Below are 18,161 nucleotides of genomic sequence, written 5' to 3'. Positions count from 1 at the left end.
AGTGGGAGAAAAGGGTGAGAAACAAGGAGAAGCAGAGAGAAACCACTACATCCTGACCCTGACCCTCTCTGCCACTCATTGTCTCACCAAAGGGTCTGAGTGTAACCTGTGGAGATAACAAGAGGGGAGGAGATGTGTCTGGAGTGCAGCTGAGCCTGGGAAAGGGGAAGGAAAATTGGTTTAATGTTTGTCTTCTTTGCTTCCCAATACCTAAATCAGCAACAAAATATATTATCGCAATAAGTTAAGTTAAATTCCCAGAGGGTGTGAGCAGCTGTGTGGGTGTGTGGTGCTGTCTGAGGCCAACACACCCCAGTAGTAAAAGAGGGTGAAGGTCGAGAAATTAAAGCTAATGTTTTTAACATCATTAAAACGATCAATCTTCCTAAATCAAATTGCTCAATCAGAATGTCCTCATTTCACATAAGAGGCTACACCATAAGGCAGGTCAGCAAAAGGTTTGTTTTCAGAGAAGATGGGAAGGTGCCATACATAGCACAAAAACAGAAAAAAAAAAAAGCAAATGCTGTCTCACAAGGTAGTTTTAAATTCTGTAACCCATTTGTACATTGCATTTTTGGCCCATCAAAAGCTCAGAGCAAGGGCTTAGGCTTCCTTCCTGGGAAACCTGTAAGTGTTTGGAAGAGACGGAATAAGGCACAGCTCAGGAGTGAGTGTCAGCTAACACTAACTGCTCAGTCCTCAACAAATCACAGTACAGTCAAGGCAGGCAGTATGTTGGCCTGTACCAAGAAATGTTATTACAGAAGAAAGCCTGCTTTGATTTTGGCATTGGATGGGAAGACGGATTCCAGATACAAGCCTGAGAAAGGGAACTTAGTAATCACATTTTAATGTCTAAAACAATTAATGTGCCTGGTATCAAAATTGACTGGTATCAGTGAGAAACCACATCATTGAGCTCTTCTGCTTCCTCCATGTTTTAAAAATAAACTTCCAACAACAGAATGATTAATTTTCAGAACTTTCATTCTTCTTTGGCAATCAAAGCTAGTTCATAGTAATAGTACAGAAGAGGCGTTTTCACCTCTCTGAATAAAAAAAAGAACTAAATAATCAAGTACAGCACTTGTTGGAGGGCTTGAGAAAGCATAAATACCGTTGCATGAGGCACTGTTCAAATGTAGAATAAAAAACAGCCTCTCCTCTCTTAAAGGAATGTAAAACATGAAAAAGCAAGTTTTCTCACCAGGCATTTGTAGATTTCTCAGACTTTTTTGAATGTCAGGCAATTTGTAACTGCCCAAATATCACAGTTAGACCACACACGATTGAAGGTATTTCATAGAAAAAAATAACCAAAACAAACAACTGGTTGTAAAAATGATTCTGTCACAGGGAGTCATGACCATGCATAAAAGATTGCCTACCAGCTCAACAATCTCCAGAAATCAGAAATTGGTGAATGTGACAGCCACGGAGAGCTTCTATGCTTACATATTTGTTCTGGCCCTTGGCAGACCCCTTTGCTACCCCTCTTCTGGCCATGCAGCTCTGTAATAACCTTTGTCATGAATTCTTATGGGTGTAAATTCATAATAATTACATAGCCACGGATGCTGTCTCCCTGAAAACGGAAGGGTTGAGAGATCACATGCCCGTGCTCACCTCCTGAGTCTAACCATGTTGACAGCGAACTTTCAAATCTCTGCCATTATGCTGCTTCTGGTCTGCTCCATTCAACATTCAGAAGAAACTTGGAAGTTTCTTGTAGCAAGGATGCAGCATTTTCTCTGCGCAGGAGCAACAGGGATCAACACTCAGAGAGCTCTCCTACTTGTAGATTGCAGTGTTAATCCAGGCTTGACTGTTTCGCAGCGAATCAGTCTGCAATCTGAACTTAACTCAGTGGGCTCAGAAAATGCCTGAATTCATATTCCCAGCCCCTGAATACAATGAAAACTCTCCTCAAAAACAAACAAACAAACAAAACCAAACCAGAACAGAACAAAACAAAACACCAAACAAACACAAAAAGGAAATAAATGCTGCTTAGTACCAGCCTAAATACTATTGTTTACCATGATTTTGGTCAGATAATTTAATGTAGAATACATACAGGAAAAAAACCAAACCAAAACCCCAAAACAAAACAAAACAAAACAAAACAAAAACAAACTGAAAGGGAACATAAAAACCAAAACCACAGTTACGGCATCCTATCACAAAAGCAAATGAAACTGGGTCTAATTATTCCATTTTTGTTGGGAGACTTTATGCATTTCAACAAACATGATCATTTGTTCAGATACTTGAAGATGTGGCTATATCATAAGCCCAAACTCTTCACTTGCCTTAAAAATGATTCTACAAATGGCAAACTTTCTGCAATGCAAAATACAGACTTTTATTGTAATTGGTGGAGCTACAGTATTGGTTCCTTAGCTGGTGGAAATTGGTATAGAGCCACCAAAGCCAAAGGATCATCGATGATTTGTAGAAACAGAGGTTCTGGCTCATAGTTGATACTAGTATTACTTTCAGTACAGTAAGGGGAAACTTGCTGTGCCAGCACTAATGTTGCACATTCCTCTCTGACTTCCTGATTTGTTTTAATTCTTTGGCTACCTTATAAAGCATTACACTATATTTGTGGCATTTTTTGCATTTTAATCCTTGCAAGAGCTCTTTAAAGTTACTTAAAGGGCATCATTTTTTTAGAAGAGCAATGTCCAACTGTTATCCCCAAATACATGTTATGTATGAAGCTTTTTCAGTTCTTAAGGAAGAAAAAAGATACTGAAAATGTTTTATGAATTGAATTTTAAGCCTAAAATGAGAGATTATCTCAATCAATCAGACTCATTTCCTTACCTTTGGTTTCATACCTTTGCATATCATACCTTTGCATATCATTTGGGGATTCCCATCTCAGAATCGTGTTTTTAATTTTGCTATTGCTTTAAATATTTTGCTTTTAAAATGCTTTAATCCTTTTAGAGTTAATAATTTTGTGGACTTTAAAGGTGCAAATTAAAAATATCTTGCTATTTCTTAAGAAGATACTCTATTTTTAGACTATTCCAGAATTACATATGATTATCTTAATATAAAAGATATAAATGGAACCACTGATATGTTTGAATTTTAATGTCTTTTTGCTTTAATAACTTATGATCCAACCTTAAAAGATGCATTTACTTGGTTAGTTTTACATCTGTAACATATTTTACTAAGAACCATTGAATAATTACAGTCATAAAATCAGGTATTTGGATAAATCATCGCAGAGGTTAGGTTTAAACTTGGAATTAACTCTTCTGGGGCCTAAAAAGAGAAGTGCAACATGAAGGCTGAAGTTGCGTAAGTGGGCAGATCAGCTCTTCAATGGAAAACCCACATCTAAAGCCCCCACTTCACAACTTGATCCAATGTATTGGTCCAGTTGTCCGTGTCAGTGGGGCTTCTCAGGAAGCTGCTTCTTTGGCTCCATATAACCAAAGGAAGTGACTTTCTGCTGGGAAACCCCGTGAAGATAGAAAACCAGAAACCACAACAGAAGCACAAGGAACTAATAACAAAAAGTGCATTTTGGGGGGAAAAAAGGAAAAAAAAGAAAAAAGAAAAAAAATCCCAACAAAAACCCCCCACAAACTACTAATTAAAAGAAGATTTTAAAGTGAAAAATGAAATAACGACTTTGATTAATATACAGGAATAATCAATACTTCCTTAAATATTAGGATAGCTAAAACACCCATAAGTCAATAATACTTCAGTGGAAAACTATCAGAGTAAGACAGAAATAATAATATTAATTTCATTAAAATAGCAATAGATAAAGGGAATACTGTCATTAGGAAAAAGCCTGATAAAGGGTAAAAATTGAAGTCTTTTACTGAAAGAGAAAGCATATATAGAGAAGAACACAGTATTTTAAGAACCTGTAATAGTGAAACTGAGGAAATCAAATATAATAATTTTCTAAGCAATCAACTGTTAATTTCAATTCTCAGTTGACTTTAAAGGACCTCCACCAAGGTTCTGGATACACTGATGATACTTATCACAAACGAGATGTAACTGGGGGGAAAAAAAAGAACAGAGATTTTAGGAAAAAGGAAAATAAAGTCTTAGAAACTGCAGCAGATGAAAAAAAGAAGAACGAACACACCAAACAATAATTAAAAGACCTGTAGCAGATTTATATAGAAGAAAACAGTATAAATGTAATATAATCCAAACATTTTAAAGACATGTACCACGTTCAGGCAGACTACGTAAGCATCTCTTGAAGGACCACATCTGTAGTTGTCGGACGAGGAAAAATAAACATCTATTATTAAGCAGACCTTAAATTATCCTTAAATCCTCTCTAAATTACGAGCGATGGAAAAATATGCCTGTAACAAAAAGCAGTTGAAGAAAACCATGGGGCCCACCTGGGACTCCTAACTTTGTTGTGCTAGAGAACAGAAATAATGAGTACACTATTAATGAAAATACCAACATTATACATTATATGAATAAAACATGCTTCTATTATCATTAGAATACAAGCTGCTTTTCTCATCATTAGCTTCAACGAAATTCAGCACTCTACAGGATACTAGTATAAGGCATATGAAGTGTATGTATTTCATTTAAAACTTCAAAATAGGCAGAAATAGTACCAGACACTACAAAAGAAATTTCTATTTAAAATGGGAGGAAAATGTTTTTAATACAAATATGAGTTTTCTGCACCACCTGTCATGGAAAATGTGCAATTTCTTCAGAAGACCAAGAACTAGAAAAGCAAACACCTGTTGGCATTAACCCCCTGAAAACTGAAAAGAAAAATCAGTTTGGGCTCTCACTGGAAAGATGGAATGTTGGATGGGAATTTTTCTCTAGCTATTTCTGCTGCAGGTACTTTTGTCTTAAATAATTACAAGTTACAATAATTACAGGTTGGCCCAAATTCCACAATGTGCAATATGAAGGCCAACTGCCTTTCCCAGGCAGACACATATGTGTTCCTATTTTTCCTTTAATGCAAAATGTGGGATCACATTTCAACATCATTCCACAGTTATTACCACGCTACATGACTGGTACCACAAAGTTAAGAAAATGTTTAAGCGTGCAACCACCAAAAGCATAGCAGTTTGAGCCTCTGACAAAACATCCATTTTCAGGGGCAGACATGTACAACGATTCCCACCAGGGAGCTGGACAGATATTTCCTACACAGATCTGAGATGGAAAAAGTAGTGTAGTGAAGACTTAAAACCAGGTAATCTGAAAAGAAGAAAGCCCTATGGTTGGGAGGAAGAAAGTAATAAACAGTTGTGAGAGGTAATTGCTTGATCTAGTTCAGTTGGAGGCAGGAAAACATCTCTGACCTTACAGTTAAATGTTCTGAATAAAAGAAGTTCAAATACAAAACCTATTTAAGGCCATTCCTGGTCTTATAATTGTCATATTACAAAAAAACCCAAAACCAAAACCCAAGCACATTCTGTCTTTATTGAAGTAGAACAAGGTCAGATTTCTGCCAGAATTCTAGATAAAAGAAATATAGGAACTGCAAAGCGGTAAAGGAAATTCTTTAAAAATATAATTCTTCTCGCTATTATGCCCTGAAGGTGGCTAAAACACAGCTGTCCCAAATAATGGGGTTTTATGTTTTGATGAGGCAAACAGTTATGTGGGCACAAAGTGCTATGAGTAGCAAATGAATGCTTCCTATATTACCAGGGAAGTGCTGAAGAAGCACTTAGGCTTTGGGGATTTTTACAAACTGGTGTTAAAGAAATCTTGAATCTTGATGGCAGGGTAGGAAGCATGTCAGTAAAATTATTTCCTGGTTCAGAATACTTTTTTAAAGAAAATTTTCTAAAGCTGAGTGGTTTATGGTTCTAAATTTCAAATGAAACTGTTTTGCAAAGGTTTCTCTTTGGCCATGCTCTTTTCAGTTTCTTTTTGAGGTAAAAAAAACGGTAAAATCTAACAACTAACTTGTCTGTGGTTTGGTTTTTTTCCCCCTATCTTCCATTCACTAGAAAAGTGAAATAGAATAGGAAAAGTTATCAGTTAAAATGAAGAATTAGGAATGTGGTTTTGGCCATGTTGCCATTCCCATTTCCACTCATCAGCCACAGAAGCCCACAGAATCAAATAGACACATTAAAATCTAATTCCTTTAAGAGAGACCTACAGCAGAAGACAGCTATATGCCTGCATTTTGTATTACCATGGAATTAAAAAAAGAAGCAAGAGGCCTGACAGTTTTGCCACAGCTAGGCCTTACATATGTTCTGTAAATGTCTTCCATGGAATTTCCCCAGCCCATACCTACATGATCTTAGAGAGTCTAGCTCACTCAAGTTTTCTAGGTAGTATCTGATAAGGGTAGATATAAAAGAAACATGAAAAAACATGAAGTGAACTGAGAAGTGAAATCATGGGTTTATAATAAGGCTTCTTTCATGAAATTGTTACTACGCTGTTGGCCAGCTGCTTAATTCAGCCATACACAAGAATCTAGAATAAAGACATGAGAGGTTTAATCTAAAGTGACATCTTTAAAGATCACTTCAAAGGTATTCAGAGCTAGGAACCCACTTCTAGAAAATGTTCAGATGTGGTCTTAAACTCCTACCTAATCAGAAGCAGATCTTAACTTTTAACAAAGTATGTGCTTAGCATACCCAGAGAAGTTGAGCTACTGATTACTGCATAGTAAGAGGTAATGCTTTGTATTATAGCTGCCCAAAAAGATGCCAAATACCTTACAGAAACAAATATAACCAGGATTCCAGAGAAGGCAGCTTGCAAGTTACATGGTTAACATGACGCCTCAAGGGAAAATGAGAAACATTCCACACCAATCTTCAAATCAAATAGTATTTTTCACCTGTGTCTGCTGTACTTTTCTCATTTTAAGCCAAGCCCTTAACATTACTTGTCCAAAATACACATTGGAGGCTTGAACAGCTTTCAGATGCAGGGAATATAGAGCCTACTCAGCTAAATTAAGCACAGAAACATTATATACTTCATACACACAGCCTATAGAGAGCAAACTTTACTCCATCCCATATCTGAGAGTTATAACAACGTGGGGGATGACCTGTAATTCTAGCCTGCTCTCAAAGCTGATTCAAAATATATTTTGAGAAAGGTCTGTAAATGCAAATCATGACAGAAATAACTGAATAGATGTTACGTTTTTATGGCACTGTGTGCCTCATGTTGAATATTTGTTCAACAGTGTTAGCTGAAATGCACAGCAAGCAGTACTGCTTTGTCCTTAAAGAAACATCTTCTTTATGACTGCTAATTACGCTATTTATATTATTATTAAATAATAATATATTATTATATATAATTATATAATTATTATTCGTTATATTATATTATTTTATTATTATATTTGTTATTATTTATTATATTATTATATTATATTGTTATATAATTATTATATAATGATATATTATATTATAATTATGCTAATTATGCTATTGCTCCTATATAGAAAATATCCCAGTTGCAGTATTGTTTGTGTTGAGGTCATGTTTTTTTCTGTTCCATAAAAACTCATCTGAACATAGATAACATTGCAAGCACTGCAATGCTTCACCCGTGCTCAATGAATTTTTATACTTCAACATCTGAAAGTGGAGGACCCTGGGCAAGGAAATATGCTGTGTTTCTTCTCAGCTTCTTCCCAGGGACATTGTGCATTTTGCTTTTCCTCTGGCATATACTGTGAACAAGTACGGCAGGAGCAAATCAAGGCTTGTCCTGTAACTGAAGCTTTGTACCAGGATATGGTTGAGTACTAGCAGTGTGAGAACTGTCTTTTCCCAACTTTTTCTTCTACTGCCACCTGGACAGCACTGGAACTTCATGGGACAAATAGCTGCTCGACTGGAATACAGGCACAAGAAGGTCTGAATTTGGGAGGAAGCAATACCAGAAACTGCTACCCAGGACTCCAAGAGAGGTGCAAGAAGGAAACCGTCATTGGTAATTAGAAGAGCAGAAGATGCTGGGAAGTAAGACAGAGCTGGAGGTCATCAGAGACGTAAGGTGGTTGCAGACACTGGCTCTGAACTCCAGTGTGCTCAGTGGGGTGGTGGGGAGAGGTTTCAGGAAGAGATTTGACTGGGATTTCAGAAGAGAGGATTGAAACCTATTCGGCAAGAAGGTAAGAGAAAGTCTAAGATTCGTAAAAGAACATGGACTAATTTTGTGGGACCTGGCTGAAGAGAGTAGGATTAGGGATGAGAAGTTTGGGCCAAGGTGTCTTGGACTGAGGAGGCCAAGAAGAATGGAAGCCAAAGATAGTGGAGAGGGAAGACTGGCTTTTGAAACATAAGGAAAGGAGGTGGCAAGCTTGAGGAATGGAGGGGGAAGAACCAATATCCTCTTCTCACTCCCAATACTACAATGGAGCCCAAGATTTTACCTGGACTTTTAATGCTTCCCTGCTGCAGCAAATAGCTGTGAAATTCTCTGGTGAAGTAGGAAGATAGCAACCTGCTATTGCCATCACCTGTGCAGTTAACACAAAAGGTGGAGATGCAGGTGGCAGACTGCAGGGAATTTTTTACGCAAGGCTTTTCCCAAATGTTATTTTTGTTAACTGAGGAATCTGAAAGCAGGGCATGGGAAAGCCTCTTCCAGGAGAATGCGGGAGCACTCCAAAGACAGAAAATACCAAATCGAAGCATAATCACCTCACTTCCCTCCTCCCTGGGTGTATATTGTAACATTTTCCTCTGAAGACCCCACTTTTTTATGTGCCTGAAATAAATCTTGCTCTAATGGTGAACTGGGACTGTTCAGTAAATGAGACTGTCATTTGCAGAAATCCTGCTGCATCTGTTGCAGAAGTTATAAATTGTCTAGTGAATAAGGAAGAGAGAGGATGCTCTCAAAATTAAAGCAGCTGAATGCTACCCTGGAGAAGTGGGTTCTGACCCTGTCTCTACCACAGAGTTCCCAAATGATGCTAGGCAAGTCCCTCTGAACAAACTTTCACAGGTGGTCGCTTACTGTATGTTCCTCATTTTTGGGATTTTTGACTTGAGACCCCAGTATCAGATTTGCAGAAATGCTGAGCAGTACCAGCTGCATGCGTAGTCACTGAGCACTGGTCTGAGCCCACAAACTGCCCAGAAATGTTGAACTCTCTCAAACACGAGGTTTTAATATATCGAATACACAAAATTAGTCAGTATTCTCTAATTTAACCTCTTTGTGCCTTCACATGTAAAGCAGAGAATACAATTACCTTCACATCACAATGAACTTACGAATATAAATGTCTCGATGCTTGTATAGCATTCATATGCTGTAATGGGGGAAGCACAAAAAAAGTCTATAATAAGGTTAGCAACATTCTCCTGAAAGCAACATCTGACTGTGTAGTAAATAAGGCTTGGGGATGCAATCAATATTGAAATCCCACTGGCTAATTAGTCACTAAAAGAGCTCTATCCCATACATGCACTGAATGAAGGAAAGATCTTGTAGCAATAACAGCTGGTGATCATGTCAAAATAGCACCATAACAATGTACTCAGGGAGGGCAAATTAAAGTCATACCAGTCAAATTAATTTTGCTGTGTTACAACTAACTTTTCATTGCTTTATTTGTAATCTTAATATACTTTTAAAGGAGTTTCCACTGTGTGCACAGACAGGAGGGCTGTGTTTTTAATAGTTCTTTACTTTAGAATATAGTCTCATCTTCCTTTTTTAAAAAAATTACAGACTTCTAAAGGGACTTCTCGATCCTTACCAGAAGGTGCTTTTAACAGCAATAACAGATTTTTTTTCCAAAATGTTTTGAAGACTTTTGACTCAGATAGAGGTATTCTTACAAAACAACATTAACAAAAACATAACTAGCTAAAAACTCCTTGCCCTCCATTCTCAGATTCTCAGTTTTCATCTCTGTTTTAAAATTGACCAAAATAAATAACAAAATCTCAGCTCTATTACAGGCACAAAGTACATACAACATAGTTCAGAAAGCTGTGGGAAGGCGAATCTCTGGGATTGTTTACAGTCAGAGATAACAAACATACTGCTAATGCTCCGTTTGTAAAAGTTTTTGGGCTGAGCTTGTAAATAAATTTCCAAGCCATGCCAGCCTCAGCAGCACCAGTGAGAAATTTGGATTACTAAACAGCTTCTGTCTTTGTACAGACTCCAGCTAGTTATGAGGTGCAGTTAGAGCTTGAGATGCACCTGTAGCTAAGAAGCCAGAGCTTTGGCACATCTGATCCCCTCCCTGTAGTGCAAAACCAGTCATCCATTTATATACAGATGAGGAAAGAGAGACATCAGGTCTTTTTTTAATAAGCAAAATTAAAAGCAGAAAAAGAACATGGCTATATTTTCGTCTGTGCATCATTTCAAAGTAATCAGATTGTCTCTTATTCAGGAGTATTTGCCTACAGTTAAATATTAAGCATCAGTGATAACAAATCCCACAAGAGGCCCTTCAGAGTTCTTTCTTTGCTATTTCAGAGTACAATGACAATCAGAGCAAATGATGAAAAAATATTTGCTTGTGAAAATGTTATAGACCAGTAATAACTTGGGAACTGAAAGGTACAAAATGAAAGGAAAATAAGCCAAAAAATAATAGTTATCAGCTTTGATTAAAATCATCTGTGTCGCAAGTATGGAATTCCACAAGAATGCTAGGCAACAATTGTAAATCTACATTTAGAAGACTTATATGACTTAGCATAAAGTTTATTACATATAAGTTCCTCTTTTTTTAATAGAACTTGAAACTTGCTAATATATACTATCACCATCTCACAGGACAAAAACAGTATTTCTACATCCTGCATTTCAGCAGACATACTAGCTTTATTTTAAGACTCTTTTGAAGAAGAATTAAATGCAAGCATTACACAAAAAATAGATTGAATTTATTATTATATATAATAATATATAATATTATTATATTATTATAAATTATAAGGAACTACATGGGTAGATAGCCCTTGTCTACATAGGTAGGTTGCTCTTGTGTTGCAAGAGGGAGGACAAGGCTAAAAGCAGTTCAGCTGATAAACATGCTTGTTCTGTGTCACTGCAGAATATTTGCCTTGTACAGATCAACCACAGATAATCCAGATTAGCCAGCCTATCTTGCTAACTGGAATGGGTACCTGGGTGAAAATCATCTCTTGTGGGCCATCTGACAAAAAAACTGAAGATGCAAGAGACTTCTCTGAAACGATGCTTTTTTTCTGCACCAGCAGTACACTGTTCTATAGAGCATATTGCCTTTGGTCCTACTGGAAGTACTTTTCTGCAGAATGCCCTTTATCTGATTCATATCTCTGAATACATTCCCATTTTGCTGCTTCATTTCTGGTTAAATAATATACGCTTAAGTATTATATATAATTTAGGTTTGCCTTTACCAAGCATTTATTTCACTTGGGATTCTAGACAGCTGTTTAAGATAGCATGAGTATGTTAGTTATACCCCTTAGTATACTACTGCAAGAAGCTTTTGAAAGCACTGATAGTTGCTTGCTTTTGATAAGATCCTTTACTCCTTCTGTTTACCTGCTGCTACCATAAGTAGCTGCTATTGATCTCCAAACCATTTTGCTGTGACATTCCAGGTGATGTGTGACACACTGCATGAGCAATTGTGAATTTAGCTGATGAATATACTGAGAAGTAAATGAATTCACAGAAGAAAAAGTCACAAGAAAACTTTAGAGAGTTTTCACTGAAACTAGGAAGTTTCAATGGAAAGTAGGGCTTAGCAGCTCGAAAAGTTTCTGATTTCTTACAAAGACATTTTTAAGGTTTTTTTATATTTGCTTGGGATGTTTTCCATATGCAATTGACTGCCGTCTTCAAAGGCTTGGGTCAGAACGCCTGAGAAACATGGGAACTCCCCTTTGCTACAGTGATGATGATCCTACTTTTCCTTGGTGTGTTCAAAGGCTAGAGGTCTCAAATTTGTTGCAAAGTTCTGAAGAGCTTTCTAGGGCTCAGGGTGTCTGTGGATTATGCTGTGAACTTTTCTGAATTGGATATCTAAAAATTAGTCGCTTGTGATTATGACTGACTAGTGATGATGATCTATTAGAGCCCTTCTGCCCTTTGTTCCAAATTTCTCCTTTGGTTTGATGTTATAAAAATACCAATAATCTAGCCATAAAACAGCAAGGGTTTTTTGAACTACTATGTGCAAACATAGAATTTTCATTCATAAGTACTGCATGTTGTCATAAACATATCTCTTCATATAGCTGGTGGAGACTGAGCAGAGGTAATTCCTTATCAATGGAATTCTGTATTTTGTCTAACACAGGATGAAACACCATATGATGAGGCCAACTTCTGTATTGTTGCTGATTGCAGTACAAAACGAAATGTGACATAGGGTTCAGGAACTGTTCTGGTTTCTGACAAATTACATTTTCATAATCATAAGAAACTCTGGAAAAATACTGAACTTTTAAAAGAACTTTTTCAATGGTTGGAATTGCTAATTTAAATGCATGCATGTTAAGCAAACCTTTATGATACAAAGATAAGTTGTTTGGTGGCAACTCATACCTTCAAGAAAATAGAATTGCCATTCACTGGCTGTCAACAGGGAGGTCACTCCCATCAGAAAGTGGAATGTTTAAATGAGGAATTAACAGGCATATTCAGATTCAGTATAGTAGGACAGTAGATAATGCAGACAGTGGATAATGTGGTGACAAAGGCAGGCAAAACTGTTGTGAGACAACAAAAGGCTTCTAGACTTTGGCCCTCTCTATTTGCATGTTTCAATAAACTTTTTTTTGTTTTGGTTCATTCATATGCTTTTCCCCTCCACCTTGCACGAGTTTCACCATGAATTTCTGTTCTAAATGAAGAGAAAAAGGAACATAAAAACCTATCTGGAATCAATGGATTTGGGTTTATTCCCCCATCATAATGATGACACCTTCCCTGTCCTTTGAAGGAGTAGCTTTGTGGGCTAAGTTATTTTCACTGGTATAAAAACGGTCATGGCAAGACATTTGGACAAAACCGTGCAGATCCACTTGTTAAGGGCATTGTGTATAGCTGTAGCTGGCCTATAAACTGCCATTCACACCGCTTCTCCATGGGTGAATCAAAATACTGCTGCCCAGGATATGGCTCATTTACTGCTCATTTGAAGATCATAGTAATATTAAAGGAGTCATTAACCCCGTTAAGAAGTCGTGGAAGAGAACTGTGCTTTGGTGGCTCAGTTCCAGCAAACACACAAGTTTTAGGGACATGTCTACATGTGAGCTGACAGGGATGTGCATTGCTCTTCTAGCAAGACGTAAACCTCTTGAAATACTGGATTAGGGAAACAGCCATCAGGAATGAGACCTGCGGCCTCAAAAGTAATTGAAAGATTCCCTCCCACATTAACGTCTGTGAGTTTAGGATCAGACCTCTTCTGAAGAGAAGAATCAAAGCATAGAGGGAAGAGGAATCTAGAAGAGAGGTTCTTAGGAGTTTTCTGAAAGATGGAGGAAGCTAGTATAGACAGCGATGAGCCTGTGTGAATACAATACCTTTTTAAGCATATGAAACAGAGAACAAAAGCCTATGGCTCACACAATAAACAGACCTTTACACTGCACCAAGTAACTAAAACTTCAATAGATATAACTATAACATTATATAATGTTGTAATAGAACATTATAACATGTTAAATAACATGTTTATTTAACAAATAAACATGTTATTTGTTATGTGCCAATGACAAATAACAGTATCACTAACTATACTATGAATCTGCAGCCCAAGATTATTTTTATTTTCAGAAGCAAGGCCACTTGAAACATGCTCACGCAACGAAGAAAACCATACATAACACAAATTCTTGTGTGTACTTATTAAATAAGACTGTTTGTCCTATATCATGTCCAGACTATACTGTTAATATCTGAAAATCAGCCCAGTCCTAACGCAACAGTAGAAAAATAGGATTTATCCTGCTCTTTGCAGAGGTTGCAAGTGCTCTGGGACAGCCAACAGCCCCACAGTCTGGTGCTACTCATGTACTGCACGAGAACCGAGCTTCCAGTTTCTTGCTTTCAAGTTGTGGGTGCATGTGTTATCTATTGGCTGGTTGATTTTCAGGTTAGTGTGCCACTGGAAAACTCTTGGAATTGTAGCTGTAAGCTTGATATGTTGTCAATTAGTCCAGATTTCAGACATACAATTCATAAGTGAAGAAATTAGAGTAGTACCAGCAATAATATATAGCAAATACAAGCCATTATAGTCTATTGAATGACACTTGAAAATTTCTAAAGTAGAGTTTTCATAGCACAACATATCAGATGTTAGCAAAGGTCACTCACTGTAACTGCAGTACCTAAAGTCCCACAATTATTAAAAATTCATGTCCTCTGAGTTCAGCAGCTGTTCAGAAACAATAGAAACTGCGTAAAAGGAGCATAGCTCCTATGTAATTATGCTAAAATGGCATTTAAGAAAACAGTTCCAGCCTTACCTTTAAAGTATATGAGAGATGAAGAGGAGCCACTTGCCATATGTGCCACTGAGGTCTAATGTAATCCCTTCTTACATTGGAGATACTTAATTTTACACATGAAAACTGACTTTTCCATTAGCAGACAATTCTTCTGAAGAAGGACAAAGAACAATTTTGCTTATATATAATTCATAGGTGGGGAAGTTCTATCAAATCAAAGAGGTACTTTTTTTCTTCCTGAGGAACATGCCACAAAACAAACTACAAGAAACTTGTGTGAGAAGGAGTAAGCTACGATTTACTTCAGCTATGTGTTCAGGGATGGGAAGGTACTTAAATTCAAAAGCAGCTCTGCAAATCTCTCTGCATCAATCATTTCCTGTTCTCCTCATTTTACTTTTGTTCTCATGAAAAGAGACAGAATGATAGCTCTGCTCCAGAGCCTCGAAAAACTCATTCTAACTGCAAAGCAGGAACAGCAACGTGAACTTCCTTGTGATGCACACACCAAGACATTCGAATGAATTGCAATGGTGCACAGCTACCTGCAAATACCTCTCGACCCCGATCTTATACTGCTCACCTTTGTACTTCTCTCACTCTAATGTTAAGATCTGCATTGGTGTAGTTATTTATACAGATTTCATGACGAAAAATATGCTGTATTTCTGCCAAATGAGTGAGAGTTGGGTTTTTTTTCTAGATGCATGAGGAAAGGAAGTGTGGAGGGGAGACGCAGTTGAAACAGCTACCTGGACAGCACAGTGATGCTCAGACAGGTCTTTAAGACGTAAGAGGCTCAGAACCAGTTAGATAAGATAAATTTAGGGCACTGAACAGAAGAAGTAAATGGAGGCCTACTGGGAAGAATGGGAGTTGTCTAGTACCATGCTAGCTTCAATGATTTTTACCCTAAAGGGCTTCCTAAGTTTTGGTTCAGTCAAGATACCTTCTACTGACATGGCAGTATACATCATTACCCAACAACTTGAAAACATTAGACAAAAGACCAAAATTATGAAGCTTCCACAACTCAGGGAGGAAATGGCTGAACTTGGGGTTGGACCAAATGACCTCCTATGGTCCTTTCCAACCTCCAATTGTCCTGTGATAATATCAATCACTATCTGTGGTGTGTGATCTCTCACTCAAAAGTGCCTAACTGCCAGAAGACTTTCAGTAGCAAATGTGGCACATGGATCACAGAGGAGATCCACAGAATTGCAGAGCAAGAAGCCAAATCACTGAAAACTATGATTTGAAACAGAAGGTACTGGAAATAGAAAATACTAAGGAAAATCCAGCAAGGCCTTTTTAAATTTATACCTCGGAAACACATAGGAACTATTTGAGGGCATCAACAAGTATGTAGGCAAGAGTCAGAAGACTTTGTACAGTTGACTTAGATTTCCAAAACCTCTTCCCAGCAGAGGGCAGTCCCCCAGGGCAGGCCTGCTCAGTTCTGTACTGGTCAACGTACTCATAAATCATCAGGAAAAGAGGCTAACATGGGAAGATATGATGAGAATACTATATTATTCAGGAAAACAGTGATCGTGGCAAACTATAAAGACCCTTTTCATCATCACTGGATGATGAAACACCAGCTGAAATTCAGTGTAGATTTAGAGGAGAAGGAAGAAACTATGCTATCTTCATATGGATAGTGATGGCTTCTACTTCACTACTTCCTGAACTACTACCGGTCAGGAATAAAGGTCTAGGGAAATGGGATCATTCTCTGAAAACACTAGCTCCAACTCATATGCTGGGAGCAGCACCATCAGTTCAAAGCAAGATCAACACACAGGGAGGACAGGATGGACAGGAAAAGATAAAGGTCATTATGTTCGGTTACCACCTGCAGCTGCTGTCTCTTGCAGCCATGGTCTTCTGAATTATTGCATATTAATCCTCTGGAAGTTTCTTCAGAATCTCCTGATTCAGCTGGGATAGAGTTCATTTTCTTCCTAGTAGCTCATACAATGCTGTGTTTTGGCTTTAGTCTGAACATAAAGCCGATAACACACTGACGTTTTAGTTGTTGCTAAGCAGAGCTTATCCTAACCAAGGACTTTTCATCCTCTCATGCTCTGCCAGTGAGGAGGGGCACAAGAAGCTGGGAGGGAACAGAGACAGGACACCTGACCCAAACTAGCCAAAGGGGTATTCCATACCATAGAACATCACGTTCAATATATAAACTGGGGAGAGTTGGCTGGGAGGGGCTGATCTCTGCTCAGGTAGGGCTGGGCATTGGTCAGCAGGTGGTGAGCAATTTTATTTGCGCATCACTTGTAGTTCTTGGGTTTTATTCCTCTCTCTCTCTTTTTGTTACCCCCCTTTTAATAATAATATTAATAATAATATTAACAATATTATTATTAATAATAATAACAATGATATTATAGTTAATTTCAATTGCTAACCTGTTCTTATCTCAACCCACAGGTTTTGCCTTTTTTCCAATTCTCATCCCTATACCTAGGCTGGGAAGGGGGAGTAAGCGAACATCTGTGTGGTACCTAGTTGGTAACTGGGGTTAAATCACAGCGTCCCCTAACTTACGGAAATGGTGTAGACCAAAGTTCCAAGCTGGAAGGTATAAATGCTATTGTAGGCTTAAATTGTAGGTTTAAACTAACAGTAGTGTGTGTGTCTTTACATAGTAGAATGCACCAAACCGTTCTAACTTGCTAACATGTAGAAAGAAAGGAATGTTCGGCTGATGGAGGAAGGAACATCACGGGACTAACAACAACTAAGGATACAGTAAATAACACCAACAATGCTAGCCTTCAAGGTAGCAGAGTGGTGCCCAGCGTGGAGCAAGACTGGAACAGAACAGAAGCAAGGACATACCAACTGCTAACTCAGCACTAGGACCTTGCGAGCATGAGCAGGCAGTGAGGTCATTCAGTAAACACAGTGAGGAAGACTATCGGCGACCACCAGAGACCCCCACTCAGCAAGAAAGCGCATGCATAATTAGAATGTAAATATTATAATTAGTTCCTGGAAAATCTATGAATATGCATGAGTATGCTAAATACATAGCTGCTGTGGCAAGTAACGCGTGTGCTCATCTTTGCATGTGCACCCAGCGCTGCAGTAAAGAATGCTGCTTTCTAAAACTCCAAATTGAGTCTTAGAGAGTTTCTCCGACCAACTTTTATAGTAACACTATCAGTTTACTCAAAAAGCTTTTGAAGCTGATCCAACAGCAGCCAGACTGCTGGGGCTTTTGTGCTTCCTGGTGTGATACAATGGACGCCCACACCACGACAGAGCAGGAAGAATGAACACTCTCACCCTTGGCTAGGTAACTATTTGCTCATAGGTGCACAAGTTATGAGTTATGAACTAGAGAACCTGTGAGTCAGAAACTTCATGAATTAATGAAGTGATGAGTAGTGAATTCACATTTTAGAGAAGTCTGTACAAAAGGGGATTGAGCCCTTCTTTGACATGCTTGTCTTCTTTCCTAATGAGCGCATAAAATAAAGTTCAGTTTACAGAGTGCATTGTCCTGTAAATTTGAGGTATCTAAGTGAACTGTGACACTCCAACCTCAAAAGTAATCAACAAATTCGAACTGTAAGGATTATTAGGAAAGAAACAGAAGACAAAATAATAAATATTTTATCAAAAAAATTTATTGAAAAGCCACATTTGATGCACTCA

The sequence above is a fragment of the Strigops habroptila genome, chromosome 3, assembly GCF_004027225.2.
Source record: "Strigops habroptila isolate Jane chromosome 3, bStrHab1.2.pri, whole genome shotgun sequence".
In the NCBI taxonomy this organism is placed as follows: Eukaryota; Metazoa; Chordata; class Aves; order Psittaciformes; family Psittacidae; genus Strigops; species Strigops habroptila.
The sequence above is the reverse complement of the archived record's forward strand: the minus strand, read 5'-3'. Positions refer to the sequence as shown.